Source organism: Trachypithecus francoisi, unplaced genomic scaffold (genome assembly GCF_009764315.1).
Source record: "Trachypithecus francoisi isolate TF-2019V2 unplaced genomic scaffold, Tfra_2.0 Lachesis_group1, whole genome shotgun sequence".
Taxonomy (NCBI): domain Eukaryota; kingdom Metazoa; phylum Chordata; class Mammalia; order Primates; family Cercopithecidae; genus Trachypithecus; species Trachypithecus francoisi.
This window is the reverse complement of record NW_022681454.1, coordinates 42224411-42240589: the sequence shown is the minus strand read 5'-3', so window position 1 is coordinate 42240589 and position 16179 is coordinate 42224411. Positions and strand designations below refer to the sequence as shown.

General features: G+C 43.9%; 1 long non-coding RNA gene across 1 annotated transcript in view; it reads left to right on the top strand.

The window, feature by feature from the left end:
- Positions 1-6898, top strand: part of LOC117085324 — a 100100-nt gene extending 93202 nt beyond the window's left edge. The window contains exon 2 of the long non-coding RNA XR_004437917.1: positions 6608-6898. This is a non-coding gene — a long non-coding RNA (uncharacterized LOC117085324). The remainder of the gene's footprint in view (positions 1-6607) is intronic.
- The last annotated feature ends 9281 nt before the right edge of the window (positions 6899-16179 follow it).

Genomic DNA, 16179 nt, shown 5'->3' with positions numbered 1-16179 from the left:
CAGTGTAAGTAATGCAGAACATCAAACCCAGGTCTGTTTTACTGCAAAATCTACCCTCATAACCACTAGTCAGGTTCATCATAGCTAACGTGATCCAACTTCCCAATGGTTAAAACAAGAGCTACTCAAAGCAATCAAATGTTAAGATGTAATCAGACATTATCAAAGCAGTTATACAAAGAATACTGTGAAGTAAATAAAAAATGAATCAATATATTTATCAAAAGTGATCAAAGTGTAATTATGATGGGTAATCAAATCAATCAAGTATTAATATGCATTAGCCTTTTCAACATCTAATTATAGAGCACATAATCAAAATATAATGATGACAAGGGTAATAACAGTCACTCTTTAAAATTGCTCATCTAAAAATTCAACATTCTTATCCAACCAGAGCCAAATCCAAACTCTAATAAATCTGATGGGCATCACTCAGAATCCTTCTCTGGTCCCCCGAGGACCCCTCTAATTAGAGTGCTCATATCGTTTATCCTTTACATTTTAAAACTGAAAGAGGACTCTGTTAATAATTACATCAGATCAGTCGGTCCAGGCAGACACAGACATATGAACACCTTACCTGTAATGAGCTCTGTTCCCCAAATTTAAAATAATTGAATCCAAATTTTAAAAGAATAATTATCAAGTCCATATTTTGTGTGGAACTGATGCTAGATATTAGAAATACAATTGGCAGCAAATTATCATTTCAGGTTTCATATTTTCTGTTAGGAAACACAGACAAGTAGATCTTAGAAAGTTAAGCTACAATGCAATAAACTTCACAGTGGGGACAAAACAGAATGCTGTGGAAGCACATAGAGAGAGAATTGTTGCAGTTATCTATTGCTGCACAAAATACCATCCCAAAGCATAGTGGCTCAAAGCAGTAACAATTTTCTTATATCTCATCAATGTTGTGGGTCACAAATTCAGGCAGAGTTCAGCTGGTTGATTTTTGTGTTAACCGTGGCGTCAATGGGGGTCACTCAGTGTCATTCATTTTGTGGATGGGCTGGTCTGGAGAGTACAAGATAACCTAGTTACATGTCTTGCTCCCTGGCAGAGATGGCTGGAATGCTGGATCTAATTGGAATTGTCCCCTAGAACACCTACATATGGTCTCTCTACCATGGTGGCCTTGGGTACTTGGATTTCTTACACAGCAGCGCAGGGCTCCAAAAGTGAGTGTTCCAGCAAACAAGGTGGAAGTTGCATGACCTTTGATGACCTGGCTTTAGAAGTCACACCATTTCACTTCCACCATACTTTATTGGTTGAAGCAGTCATGAGTACATGTCAAGCAGATGTGACATAGTTTCTACCTCTTTGGAGTGAGTGTCAAATAACTTGCAGCTTTATTTAAAAATTGCCTCAAGAACCAAAGCCAGATTTTGAGGATAGAGGCAGGATTCTATAGCTGAAGGATGACTAGGAATTAGCTCACAGAGAGAGGGGAAAAGGATAGGTGGAGTTTTGCAAAGGTCCCCAAGATGAAAGAGGGCATGGATCATTTAGGACAGTGAAAGTGGTGAAGCAGGGTGTGTAAGGAGAATGGAGAAAGAATTTGCACTGAACAAATGCGTGAGATGATGATACCGAATTCAAAATCTGGTGATGTTTGAGTTCAGGATCTGGCACATAAAAGATGTTTGATAAATAAGAATGAATGAACAAATGAATGAAAGAATAAGCAGAGTGAAAAGAGAAGATGGTCTGACATAATGCTTTCAGACTTCTTTTTTTTTTTTTTGAGATGGAGTCTCTGCACTCATCGCCCAGGCTGTAGTGCAGGGCGTGATCTTGGCTCACTGCAATCTCCGCCTCCTGGGTTCAAGCTATTCTCCTGCCTCAGCCTCCCAAGTAGCTGGGATTACCGGTACCCAACACCATGCTCAGCTAATTTTTTTGTATTTTTAGTAGAGACAGGGTTTTGTCATGTTGTCCAGGTTGGTTTTGAACTCCTCACATCAAGTGATCCACCCGCCTCGGCCTCCCAAAGTGCTGGCATTACAGGCGTAAGCCATGTGCCTGGCCCGGACTTTCTTTAACAGAAACCTTAGGAAGAAATACCTGTTGTATTTTTTATGTGTATAGTTGTGATAGATTACATCACAGCCTAATACACAAAAGCACATACACACACTTATATGTGTTAAAGTTTCAAGAAACAATATTAACCTGTATTATGGGCAATACATTCTGACATCCAATCTGTTCTCTTCAATTCTATTTCATTATTTTCCAAATACAGGTCATAATTCACGGAATTGGTTCAAGGCTCACCAAGGCTTTGAGACTCACAGTTTGAAAGACACTGGTCTCAAAGAAAGAGAAAAGCTTAGAGACATGAGGGTCAAGTTAAGTCCTGATTCTATTCCTTGTGATTTGAGCAAGACACACTTACCTACTTAGCTCCATAATATGTATTTCACAAAATTGTTTTGAGGTAAACAAAAGGTGCAAAAATGTCACTGAAATCTACAGAGCATAAAGCATAAAAGTGTCCTTTACCTTCTTTCTTTTTTTAATATCCTGCAGATCTGACTTTCTGTGAGCATCATGATTTTCAAGCAGGGGATGGGGCTAGGGTGTCTCCAGGAACTGGATGTGGGGAGAGCGGACAGCCAGTTATTCTCTTCGCCTGTCAGGCCAATTCCCCACCCTTCTCTTCCTCTCCCCTTCTCTGTGGATTGCATTACCCAATCTGCTAGATCTTTGGCTTCCATTTCTATTTGACCACTGGGTGGCACCGGCGGGAAATCAAAGGACAGGAAGAAAAAGACAGTGGAGTGCTGAGCCCTCTGTTTCCTCCTCACCTGGCCACATCTTGGCAGTGGCTGCACTCTAATATGACCACAGCTCCTGCCTTCCCAATTCTGTAACATCAACCCCCACCCCAGCTTCATCAGGCCTGTGGAAGCACCAGCTCCACTGTGGCTAAACCTGGAGAGCTTCATACTCCCACTCCTCTCAGTAAATAACCTTGTCACTAAACCCTTTTCCATTAGACCCTCTGAGAGTGCCAGATGTCCCCTGTGTGATCTGACTGACCCAAGAGGTCACATGAAAATGGGCCTAGGACCCTTTGTATTTGTGGACATGGGAACCAAGAGAGAGAATCAGGCTGGGGTGACATCATCATTGGGCATTCTAGACCTTCGAAAGCGTGTTTACCCTTCAGGTCATCCTACACTGACTATGATGTCAAACCCAAAGGTTAAGTCCTGCTTCTCTCAAAACTCCCAAATCTCTCCCACCTCTGAACTATTACCTAAAATTCCTTTAACCAAAGACTAAGTGTTTAACTGGGTAAATAGGTAAACAGACATTAAAAACTTTTAAATATGAACTTCTTCCAGAGGAAACCCATTGAAGTGAACATGTTCTGGTTTCAGTTGGGGTTAAACCTCTCGTATCGGTGCTTTTGCTCCCTGAATGATCATGACCTTGAGAAGGATGTGTGTGTGTGTGTGTGTGTGTGTGTGTCGGGGGGGTGGGTGCTGTGGGGCAAGGGATAAGAAGAGACACTGTGATGTTGTGATATAATAAGAAATATATATATTGGTCTTTCTTTCCTGGCACACAGCTTCTAAAACCCTTGGAATCTGGGAAGAAATAAGGGTTTATTTGTGTGCTAAGGAGGTGACTGATGGCTGGGAGCTCCTGGATTGCTTCAGGATGGGGGCTAGTTGGATGGGAACCAACCACGTGATTAGAGGGCTTTTAGCCCCATCCCCAGACCTTAGAGGAGGAGAGAGTGGCTAAAGGTTGAGATGATCATCAATGGCCAGTGATTTAACCAGTCATGTCTAAGTGATGAAGCCTCTATAAAAACCCAAAAGGACAGGATTCTGAGAGTTTACAGGTTGCTGAACATGTGGAGGTGGTGGAGGGTGGTGCATCCAGAGAGGGCATGGGAGAGCTGTGCCCCTACCTCTATGACTTGTCCCATGCATCTCTTCCATCTGGCTGGTCCTGAGATGTATCTGTTGGGACTCACAAAACAGTGCCCCAAAGTATGGTGTTTTGGCATGCTGAGTGCTTTGAACTATAGGAGAATCTCTCTGACCTCCTGATCCCTTGCCTCTCACCTCTCATTCCCTCTCGAGGCCCTCTTGAAGCACAAGGAGATGTTTTCTCTGCAATTTCCCATATCTGACTAAGGGAAGTTCCTTCAGAATGAATGTAGTTGCTGTGAACCTCCTCCCTGATATCTTCATTAACCAGAGAAGATTAATTCACACAGCAGGTGAGAAGACTAGAGGACTCAACTCCCAGGACACAAGGCCTGGACAGACTTTTCACCTATTCTTCTGAGGGCGGCTGCCTGTGGGAATTTTATCTGCACAATAAGACAATCTTTATTCACAATGCAGTCTCTCCCTTCACCCTTCAATAGCTTTTCACCACCACCCTCCAGGAACCTCCAAGTTTCTATTTCTCCGTAGTTCAAACTGCTATTTAAGCTTCAAGTATCTCGCCCTTTTTTGAATCTCATACTTTGAGATTCTCCCATGCATATGCATTATAAATTTGTGTGCCTTTTCTCCTGTTCATTTATCTATTGTCACTTGATTTTCGTAGATTCAACTTATCAAAACTTCAGAGAACAGAGGAGAAGTTTAAAACTCCCCTACAAGTCCTTTTATAATAAATGGGTAATACTAAGTCAATCACTTTCCTGAGTTCTGTGAGCAGTGGTAGCAAATGATCAAACTTCAGGAGGGGGTCATGGGGATCTCTGATTTATAGCCAGTAGGTCAGAAACACAGGTAACAGCCCAAGCAAAGTGGCTCATGCCTGTAATCCCAGCACTTTGGGAGGCCAAGGTGGGTGATTCACGAGATCAGGAGTTCAAGACCAACCTGGCCAAGAGACCAGCCTGGCCAATATGGTGAAACCCCATCTCTACTAAAAATACAAAAGTTAGCTGAGCATGGTGGCGTGTGCCTGTAATCCCAGCTACTCGGGAGGCTGAGGAAGGAGAATTGCTTGAACCAGGGAGGTGGATGTTGCAGTGAGCCGAGATTATGCCATTGCACTCCAGCCTGGATGACAGAGCAAGACTCTGTCTCAAAAAGGAAAGAGAGAGGAGAGAGAGAAAGGAAGAAGGAAAGAAAGTGAGAGAGAGAGAGAAAGAGAGAGAGAGAAAGAAAAAGAAAGAGAAAGAAAGAAAGAAGAGAAGAAAGAAAGAGAAAAGAAAGAAAGAAAGAGAAAGAGGGAGGGAGGGAGGGAGGGAGGGAGGGAGGGAGGGAGGGAGGGAGGGAGGGAGGGAAGGAAGGAAGGAAGAAGGAAGCAAGAAAGGAAGGAAGGAAAAAAGAAAGAAGAAGAAAGAAGAAAGAAAGAGAGAAAGAAAGAAAGAGAAAGGAGGGAGGGAGGGAGGGAAGGAAGGAAGGAAGGAAGAAAGGGAGGGAAGGAGGGAGGAAGAAAGAAAGGAAGGAAGGAAGAAAAGAAAGAAAGAAAAAGAAAGAGAGAGAGAGAGAGAGAGAAAGGAAGAAGGAAAGAAAGTGAGAGAGAGAAAGAGAGAGAGAGAAAGAAAAAAGAAAGAAGAAAGAAAGAAAGAAGAAAGAAGAAAGAAGAAAGAAAGAAAGAAGAAGGGAGGGAGGGAGGGGGGAGGGAGGGAGGGAGGAAGGAAGGAAGGAAGAAGGGAGGGAGGGAGGAAGGAAGGAAGGAAGGAAGCAAGAAAGGAAGGAAGGAAAAAAGAAAGAAGAAAGAAAGAAAGAGAGAAAGAAAGAAAGAGAAAGGAGGGAGGGAGGGAGGGAAGGAAGGAAGGAAGGAAGAAAGGGAGGGAAGGAGGGAGGAAGAAAGAAAAAGAAAGAAAGAAGAAGAAAGAAAGAAAGAAAAAGAAAGAGAGAGAGAGAAAGAAAGAAAGAAAGAAAGGAAGGAAGGAAGGAAGGAAGGAAGGAAGGAAGAAGGGAGGGAGGGAAGGAAGGAAGAAAGGAAGGAAGGACAGGTAACAACTTGGACTTGTGTCTGAAGTGAGGGCAGTCTTATGGGACTGAGCCCCTAACCTGTGGGATCTGACACAATTTCCAGGTGGACAGCATCCTTTCTCTTGGTTCCTTTTTTTTTTTTTTTTCTTTTGAGCCAGGGTCTTGCTCTGTCACCCAGGCTGGAGTGCACTGGCACCATCACAGCTCACTGCAGCCTCAACTCCCCAGGTTCAAGCGATTCTGCCACCTTAGCCTCCCAAGTAGCTGGGGCCACAGGTGCACATCATCACACCCGGCTAATTTTTTAAAAATTTTTTGTAGAAACAGGATCTTGCTATGTTGCCCAGGCTGGTCTTGAACTCCTGGGCTTAAGCAGTTCTCCCACCTCAGCCTCCCGAAGTGCTGGGATTACGGGCTTGAGCCACCATGCCCAGTCGATAGCATCAAATTGAGTTACATTGTATGACAATTAAGTCAGTGTCTTCCACAAAGTGGAGAATTGCATGGTGTGGAGGGAAAGCCCATACATTTTGGTGACCAGAATTGCGACAGTGTAAGAGAGGAAAAGTTGTCTTTTCCCGGCGAGCATTGATGACACAAAGATATCAAAGCGAAACTAGACTTCGGGAAGACAACCAGACGATGATACAATTCTGCCTCCTACCTAGGTAATCTCATCTGTGAGGATATGGAACTCCAACCTCTTCCTGGACACATGAGATCCCCTTGTGATGGGCTCAGAGTCTTGAAACAGAACTATGAGCTCATCTCATATCCCAGTCCAGCAGCATGGAAACCTCAGACTGTAAGGCCCAAGACTGGCACTTCTTTCCCAACCCTTTTCTTTCTCTCTCTCCTTTCTTTTCTCCCTTAATTCCTTCTTCCTTCCTTCCAGGATTTATACTATTACCTTTTAGGCAAAACATCCTGAATATGTAGAATAAACTAATTAAAATCAAGTCAATTTCCCAACTGTTATTTGTTAAGCCTATGCAAGATCTCAAATTTTAGTTATTTGCATACCTACTATGCAATTTTTTCTATTCTGTGGGCCACCAATATTCTTTTCTCTAAGTCAACTAATTCTTTAACTTAAACCCTGTTTAAGTTTCATCCTGGCTGGTTGTAGTGTCTCACGCCTATGATCCCAGCACTTTGGGAGGCCAAGGTGGGTGGATCACTTGAGCTCAGGAGTTCAAGACCAACCTAGCCAACATGGTGAAACCTCGTCTTTACTAAAAACACAAAAATTAGCCAAGCATGATGGCATGCACCTGTAATCCCAACTACTCAGGAGACTGAGGTGGGAGGATCACTTGAACCTGGGAGGCAGAGGTTGCAGTGAGTCGAGATCGCCCCACTGTACTCCAGCCTGGGCAACACAGCAAGTCTCCATCTTAAAAAGAAAAAAAAAAAAAACCCTTCATCCTAAATAAACACATCAGTAAAATAACAGATTTGGTTAACTTGTATTTTTTCTTATTACACATTAAAATAAATATATTAAATATATTTCTAAAACGTATAATACTGTGAATATATAAAAAGAAAAATATTTGTTGTGTGCTACTTAAAATCACCTCACTTATCACAGATGGTGCATATACCACACTTTAGAATTTTTTAGGAGTACAGGCACAATCCTTGCTATCACAGAGCTTTACATCTGGTAACAGATAAAGGGAGAGGAAGATTTCACAGCAGATAGATACATGGTGAAAAGGCAGACTATAGTTAAATCCCAAAGGGTGAGGCCAAGGCAGGAAAGAAAATGAGAGATCAGAAAAATAGAGACGCCAGTGGGGGAGAGAAGGGCTGACAGGCCAGGAAGGATGAATCCATGCTAAATGTATTAATGTAGAGGTTACATTTAAATCTCCAAAGCCTCCCCAAAGCTACAGGACAAGTGGCCAATTTCTCAGCACATCTGCCCCCTCATGATTGACCTCTGACCATTCTTGTGGGCTAATCTCCCAGCGTGTTCCTAGACAGTCTCTTTTGCAAATTGCTTATTCTTCCTGAAATTCACCATCTTCTCCCTCCACAGTACATCCAATCACATTCCTCCCTTTACCTAGAAAACTCTCCAACACTTCTGTCTTTTTTGGCCAATTTCTTTATTATTATTATTATTTATTATTATTTTAGTAGAGATGGGGTCTCATTATGTTGCCCAGGCTGACCTCAAACTCCTGCCCTCAAGAGATCCTCCACCTTGGCATCCCAGTGTGCTGGGATTACAGGAATGAGCCACTGCACCCAGCCCTTATGGTCAATTTCTTTTTTTTTTTTTTTTTTGAGACAGAGTTTTGCTCTTGTTGCCCAGGCTGGAGTACAGTGGTGCGATCTTGGCTCACTGCAACCTCCGCCTCCCGGGTTCAAGCAATTCTCCTGCCTCGGCCTCCCAAGAAGCTGAGATTACAGGCATGCACCACCACGCCTAGCTAATGTTTGTATTTTTAGTAGAGACAGGGTTTCTCCATGTTGGTCAGGCTGGCCTTGAACTCCCGACCTCAGGTGATCCACTTGCCTCAGCCTCCCAAAGTGCTGAGATTACAGGTGTGAGCCACCATGCCCAGCCTGGCCAATTTCTTTTCTTTTCTTTTTCTTTTTTTTTAGACAGGTTCTCTGTCACCCAGGCTGGAGTGCAGTGGCATGACCTTAGCTCACTAGAGTGTTGACCTCTCAGGCTCAAGCAATCCTCCTGTCTTAGCCATCTGAGTAGCTGGGACTAGACACCACCATGTCTGGCTAATTTTTTAATTTTTTTGGAGAGATAAGGTCTCACTGTGTTGCCCAGGCTGGTCTCTAATTCCTGGGCCCAATCAATCCTTCCACATCGGCCTCGCAAAGTGCTAGGATTATAGGCATGAACCACCGTGCCTGGTCCTTTTGGCCAATTTCTTTTAAACTCAGTTCAACTATCCCATTTTCTCTGATGACTGCTTGTCAGATTTCACAGCACTCTTTTGCAAATGAAGAAATGTTGCTTCCTCTGGCTGGTCCAATGGATGGAGAGCCTCAGCACTTGGTGAGCAAATGGCACCTTGTGTAAATAGAAATGCAATGTTTCCCCTGGATGTTTGCAGCTCTATGCTAGGGCCCATGAGCTAGGTTTCTGCCCTTCTGGCCCGGCGCCTGTGTGCAGTGCACACCCTGTGCAACATAACTGGCAGACCTGCCTTGTCTACACAAACTCACGCAGAGTTAGCTTCATTCCCTCCTCATGTTTATTGATTTATTCATATTCCACCAATAAACAGTCAACAGATTGAAAGGTCTTCATCTATCTCGGAATCTTTGGCAACTAATAGAGGATCTATAAACAGGTGCAGAATGAATATTTGCTAGACAAATTATGATCAGTCAGTGAATATATGTTGAAATGGGTCAGAAAGCCATAGGCACTGGGAAACTTTGCAGAAAGAGAATGAATTCAAACTAGAATGAATTTTAACTCAGCACCTAACCACACTGCCCCAAATTGTACTAACTTCTTATATGATGTGGGCAGAAAATACCTCCAAGTGGCCACAGGGTGCAATGAATAATGACAAACCTTCATCTGGACAGAAACATGACCTGCCTCCCTTATCCTAAAGACTAATCACTGCTTAGGGAAGAAACCATGCCTGTCTTGTTCCACACTATGCCACTAGAGCCCACTTAATAGTACTTGTTCAACAAATATTGATTGAACAAGTGAGTTAAAGTATAAACTCCTTGCCTACCTCGTTTTGTATATACATATGTATATGTGTGCATATATATATTATGCATGTGTGTGTGTCTGTGTGTGTGTGTGTGTATATATATATATATATTTTTTTTTTTTTTTTTTTTACAAGGAGTCTCGCTTTGTCGCCCAGGCTGGAGTGCAATGGCACGATCTCGGCTCACTGCAAGCTCTGCACCCCAGGTTCATGCTATTCTCCTGCCTCAGCCTCTGGAATAGCTGGAACTACAGGCACTCGCCACCATGCCTGGCTAATTTTTTATATTTTTAGTAGAGACGGGGTTTCTCAGTGTTAGCCAGGATAGTCTCGATCTTCTGACATGATCTGCCTGCCTCAGCCTCCTAAAGTGTTGGCATTACAGGCGTGAGCCATTGCACCCAGCCATATATTTTAAATGATGGGTGGAAGGGTGTGGGCTTAGGAGACCCAACACTCCGACAAAAGCACAGTGAACGCAATGGTTCAGATGTGCAAAAAAAGGGGAGGGGTATTTTGTCACCCTAACTGTTCACATCACATTCTTAAGTCCCATTCCTGTTGACTGTGGAAAAGAAACTTCAACTTGAAAATTAAAGATAATTCAATTTCTTCTAATTTAAAACAGACCCTTTGGGTCTAACTCAGTCTCCTCTGAATAAATGTTCACTTGGTTCAGGCCAGGTGCAGTGGCTCATGCCTGTAATCCCAGCACTTTCGGAGGCCGAGGCAGGTGGATCGCCTGAGGTCAGGAGTTCGAGACCAGCCTGGCCAAGATAGTGAACTCCGTCTCTACTAAAAATACAAAAAACTAGCTGGGCATGGTGGCAGGCACCTGTAATCCCAGCTACTTGGGAGGCTTAGGCAGAATTGCTTGAACCCGGGAGGTGGAGGTTGCAGTGAACCCAGATCGTGCCATTGCACTCCAGCCTGGACAACAAAAGCAAACTCTGTCTCAAAAAAACAAAAAAGGTCACTTGGTTCAACTATCAAATTCCTTCTCAGGGTTATTTCTCTTCTCCAAAAGGTCCCCCTTGAGTGCAAGGGAAAAGCTCATACATCTTCACAATGGCCATGGTCTGTTCAGGTCCCTGATGTGGTATGGTTGGTCTACTCTTGTCCCTGCAGGTCCTGCATAGGTCCTCACTGAGGTATAGCTGGTTCCACCTGGTTATCTTGAGTATGATGTGGCCCCAACTGCTGCAGACCCATTCTGACCCCAGACTCTTCTTCATCCCTCTACCCCAGCATCTAAGAACTTACGAATACCCTGCACACAATCCCTGGTTTCTCAGGCCTATCACCTGAGTACCTCACTTAGACATTTTCAAATTACCCCCTGAGGACTCCATGAAGTTCCAGCTCCAGGCTAGATGCAGGGCTACTTGGGCTGGCAAGTTCCCAAGTTATCCCTCAGAAACAAGAGCTAAGCCCTGCCACAGTAGGATGCCACACACCCAACTGTACTTTCTTTACTGCCCCTTGCTCATCTCCTGCTCCACTGGGGAGTGCAGATTCTCTCCCATGGAATCTGTAGCTTTTCTAGTTTTCTCACGTTTCTCATATTCCTTGCCTGTCCCCTGCCCCCACAAGGCTGGAAGGGACTTTTCTTATAGCATATCCTGAGTCTCTATCTTTGGTTTCTCATAAAATAATCTGTTCAGATCACCAATTCAAATGCATTCCCCTTCTGCTCTCGATATGTAAAAGAGGCTTTCGTAATTTGTAAATCCTTATTTTCTCTTCACAAAGCCTGGATTTCAAGACTATTGTTTCATTATGGAATTCAAAAACCTGTTTTAAAGTCAATGCTGAAGACTGATTCTTTCTTTTTGGAATCCTGCTAAGATGCTTCTGGCTGAATATGAGAAGGCCCTATTCAAGGACATTCATACATTTCAACAAGTAGAATCTCTGTTACATCAGCAAACCATAAAACCTTGACTGTCCAAACCATAAAACCTTCACAGTCTGCTCCCTCCTGGAACCCTTGCTGGGAGGAGAAAAGTTCAGGTGACCCAAACCCCTGTACAGATAGGATTGAAACAAATCGCTCTCCAGCCAGCCTGGACTTCAGCCTCCACTGCTGGCTGGTCAGTGATTAATCAGGGGTTCTCATGAGTATGATCCAAAGATGTGGAGATTAGAGCCAGCTATTGGTAGATGCTGGTCCCACAGTGTCAAGTAGAGTGACGGCCAAAGTCAGCATCATGGCAAGATAAAGCTATGAGCAGCTACCCTGGAACCAAAACAAAGTGGAAGAAGAGTGGAACAGATGTACAAAGAAAAGCAAAGCCCAAAGGCCACATGGTCTTAGGAAGCAAGACATGGTCTGAATAGCTGTTTAGTAACTTTCCAGGTTCCTTGTGGCCTGGATGTACTTCTTGACTGACTTTAGTTTTCAAGAGATTCCCTTTCATACTTTCAATAAAGCTGGTTAGATGAACCCATGTCCCTTCTTAATGATCCTTGACTGAAACACTGGAAAAAGACATGGGCCAGGTGAGTGAGTGAGTAAAGTTTGAATTCAGAATACAAACACCCAAATTCAGGCAAATTGCTCTCCAGAAGTTCAATAAAGTTCATCATACTTTCTCAAGGAGGAAGTGTTACAGGTAAGGAGTCCAGATCCAGACTCCAAAGAGAGGGTTCCTGGATCTCATGCAAGAAAGAATTCAGGGTGAGTCCATAGAGTAAAGTGAAAGCAAATTTATTAGGAAAGTAGAGGAATAAAAGAATGGTTACTCATAGACAGAGCAGCACTGAGGGCTACTGGTTGCCCATTTTTATGGTTATTTCTTGATGATATAGTAAACAAGGGGTGGATTATTTATGTCTCCCCTTTTTAGACCATATAGAGTAACTTCCTGACGTTGCCATGGCATTTGTAAACTGTCATGGTGCTGGTGGGAGTGTAGCAGTAAGGACAACTGGAGGTCACTCTTGTGGCCATCTTAATTTTGGTGGATTTGGCCAGCTCCTTTACTGCAACCTGTTTTAACAGCAAGGTCTTTATGGCCTATATCTTGTGCTGACCTCCTATCTCATCCTGTGACTTAGAATGCCTTAAACGTCTGACAATACAGCCCAGTAGGTCTCAGCCCCATTTTACCCAACTCCTATTCAAGATGGAGTTGCTTTGGTTCAAACATCTCTGACAGAAGCACCCAGCTCTCCTGACTACAGAGGCGTGTCAGAAGCCGGCTCCCCAACATCACTAACACAACCTGTTAAACAAAGCTGAGTTTACGCTAAGGGAGAATGTCACCCTGCAAAGGTTTAGCAATGTCTCCAAGGGGGGTAACATAGGTAAATTTGGATAAGTATCATGATACTGAGAGACAGAATTAGCTGGATTTCCTAGGCTAAGAATCCCTAACCCTAGCTGGGAAGGTGACCACATCCACCTTTAAACATGGGGCTTGCAACTTAGCTCACACCCTACCAATCAAGTAGTAAAGAGAGCTCACTAAAATGCTAATTAGGCAAAAATAGGGGGTAAAGAAATAGCCAATCATCTATCACCTGAGAGCACAGGGTGGCGGCAATGATCAGGCTATAAACCCAGGCATTCGAGCTGGAAACGGCAACACCCTTTGGGTCCCCTCCCATTGTATGGGAGCTCTGTTTTCACTCTATTAAATCTTGCAACTGCACACTCTTCTGGTCTGTGTTTGTTACGGCTCGAGCTGAGCCATCCACCACTGCTGTTTGCTGCAGTAGCAGACCCACTGCTGACTTCCACCCCAGCGAATCCGGCAGGGTGTCCGCTGCACTCCTGATCCAGCAAGGCGCCCATTGCCGCTCCCAATGACAATCGGAACAAGCCATTATTCCTACATGGCTAAGTGCCCGGGTTCAACCTAATTGAGCTGAACACTAGTCGCTGGGTTCCATGGTTCTCTTTCGTGACCCATGGCTTTTAATAGAGCTATAACACTCACTGCATGGCCCAAGGTTCCATTTCTTGGAATCTGTGAGGCCAAGAACCCCTGGTCAGAGAACAAGAAGCTTGCCACGATCTGGGAAGCGGCCTGCCACCATCTTGGGAGCTCTAAGAATAAGGACCCCCTGGTAACATTTTGGCAACCACGAAGGGACCTCCAAAGTGGTGAGTAATATTAGACCACTTTTGCTTGCTATCCTGTCCTAACCTTCCTTAGAATTGGAGGAAAATACTGGGCACCTGTCAGCCGGTTAAAAATGATCAACGTGGCTGCCGGACTTAAGACTCAGGTGTTAGGATGTCTGGAAAAGGGCTCTCTAACAACCCCCAACCCTTCTGGGTTGGAAGCGTTGGTCTGCCTGGAACCAGCTTCCATTTTCAATTTTCTTGGGGAAGCCAAAATCCGACTAGAGGCAGAAAGCTGTCGTCCTGAACTCCTGGCATTTGCCAGTTGAGATCAGGGTGCAGCCAGAAGTCTCTACTCAATAGTCACCCTTGCGTGTGCCCCTACCTTTCCTTATGACCCGTACCTCCTGGGTCCTGACCATGACTTCCTTGAAATTGTAGCCCCTAAATTCTCCTTACCTCTGAATCCACTTCCTCCAATCCCTGCCTCCTAGGTACTAATGGTTCAGACTTTCATTTCCTCTAACAAGTTGTATCTCCAAAGGGATCTAAGGAAGTTCTACCCTGCATCCTTAGGCCTCTAGGCTATGAACCCAGAGAGTCTTGTCCCTGGTGTCTCTCCCAATTTAGGCATACAGCTCTTGACATGGGCAGTTATGTGGGACCTGTTCCCCATCACCCTTGCCAGGGCCCCAAGTTTGTAAAGGGCTAGGAGAAAAGAGAGAGAGACAGAAGGGAGAGAAAGAGAGAGAGACAACAAGGGAGTCAAAGAGAGAAAGAAAGAGAAAGAAGTAGTAAAGAAAAAAACCGTGTGCCCTATTCCTTTAAAAGCCCGGGTAAATTTAAAACCTATAATTGATAATTGAAGGTCTTCTCCATAACCCTATAACACTCCAATACTACCTTGTTGTCAGTGTAAACAAGGGTGTAGCCTGAAAACACTGAGACCACTGACAACCATAGCCTTCCTATCAAAAATTCTTAACCCAGGAACCCATGGATAGCCCAAATGCATTCAATCTGTAGCTGCAACTGCTTTGCTAACAGAAGAAAGTATAAAAGTAACTTTTAGAGGAAACCTCATTGTGAGCACACCTCACCAGTTCAGAATTATTCTAAGTCAAAAAAGCAAAAAGGTAGCTTACTAACTCAAATCTTAAAGCATGGGGCTATTCTGTTAGAAAAAAGGTGATTTAACATTAACCTCTGAAAATTCCCTTAACCCAGCAGATTTTCTAACAGGGGATTTAAATCTTCATTACTATACAAAGTTCTGGCCAGACCTAGGAGGAACTCCCTTCAGGACAGGATGATAGATGGTTCCTCCCGGGTGACTGAGGGAAAAAAAAAACACAATGAGTATTCAGTAATTGATAGGAGACTCTTGTGGAAGCAGAGTTAGGAAAATTGCCTAATAATTGGTCTGCTCAAACGTGCGAGCTGTTTGCACTCAGTCAAGTCTTAAAGTATTTACAGAATCAAAAAGACTGTATCTCAATCCTGACTCAAAAGGTTACCTACACCCTCTCTGAAACAAATTTGCATAAGAACTGTTGTTTATGGGAATGCATCTTGATGGGGCAGCTGGGTTGTTATGAAATACTCAGGAACCCAGTCCAGCTCTAGAACTCACCTCTGAGCGCAAAGGCCATGATGAGCACGCTGGTAAAGGACCACTAGAATCCAGCGGCCTGGACCCCTTTCTTTGTGGTCAAGAAAGGAGGGAAAACAGATGCAGGACTGCTACATTGGTGAGCATAACTAATCTGATAAGCAGAAGTGCATGGATGGTTACGCACCCTGGAAAGCAATAAGCATTAGGACCATAGAGGATGCTCTAGGACTAATGCTCCTTGGAAAATGACTAGGGGTGCTGGCATCCCTACGTTTTTTTTTTTCTTTTCTTTTTTTTTTTTTTTCAGATGGGAAACGTTCCCCCCAGGCAAAAATGCATTCTAAGATGTATTCTGGAGAATTCGGCCCAGAATGTATGTACCTTTTTTCCCTGTCAAACTTGAAGCAAACCTAGGTAAATTATCAGATAACCCTGATGGCTATACTGATGTTTTACAAGGGTTAGGACAATCCTCTGATCTAACATGGAGAGATGTAATGTTACTGCCAGATCAGACACTAACCCCAAATGGCAGAAGTGCAGCCATAACTGCAGCCCGAGAGTTTGGCAAGCTCTGGTATCTCAGTCAGGTCAATGATAGGATGACAACAGAGGAAAAAGAACAACTCCCCACAGGCCAGCGGGTAGTTCCCAGTGTAGACCCTTACTGGGACACAGAATCAGAACATGGAGATTGGTGCCGCAGACATTTACAGTCTTGCGTGCTAGAAGGACTAAGGAAAACTAGGAAGAAGCCTATGAATGATTCAGTGATGTCCAGTATAACACAGGGAAAGGAAAAAAATCCTACAGTCTTTCTGGAGAGACTAACAGAGGCAT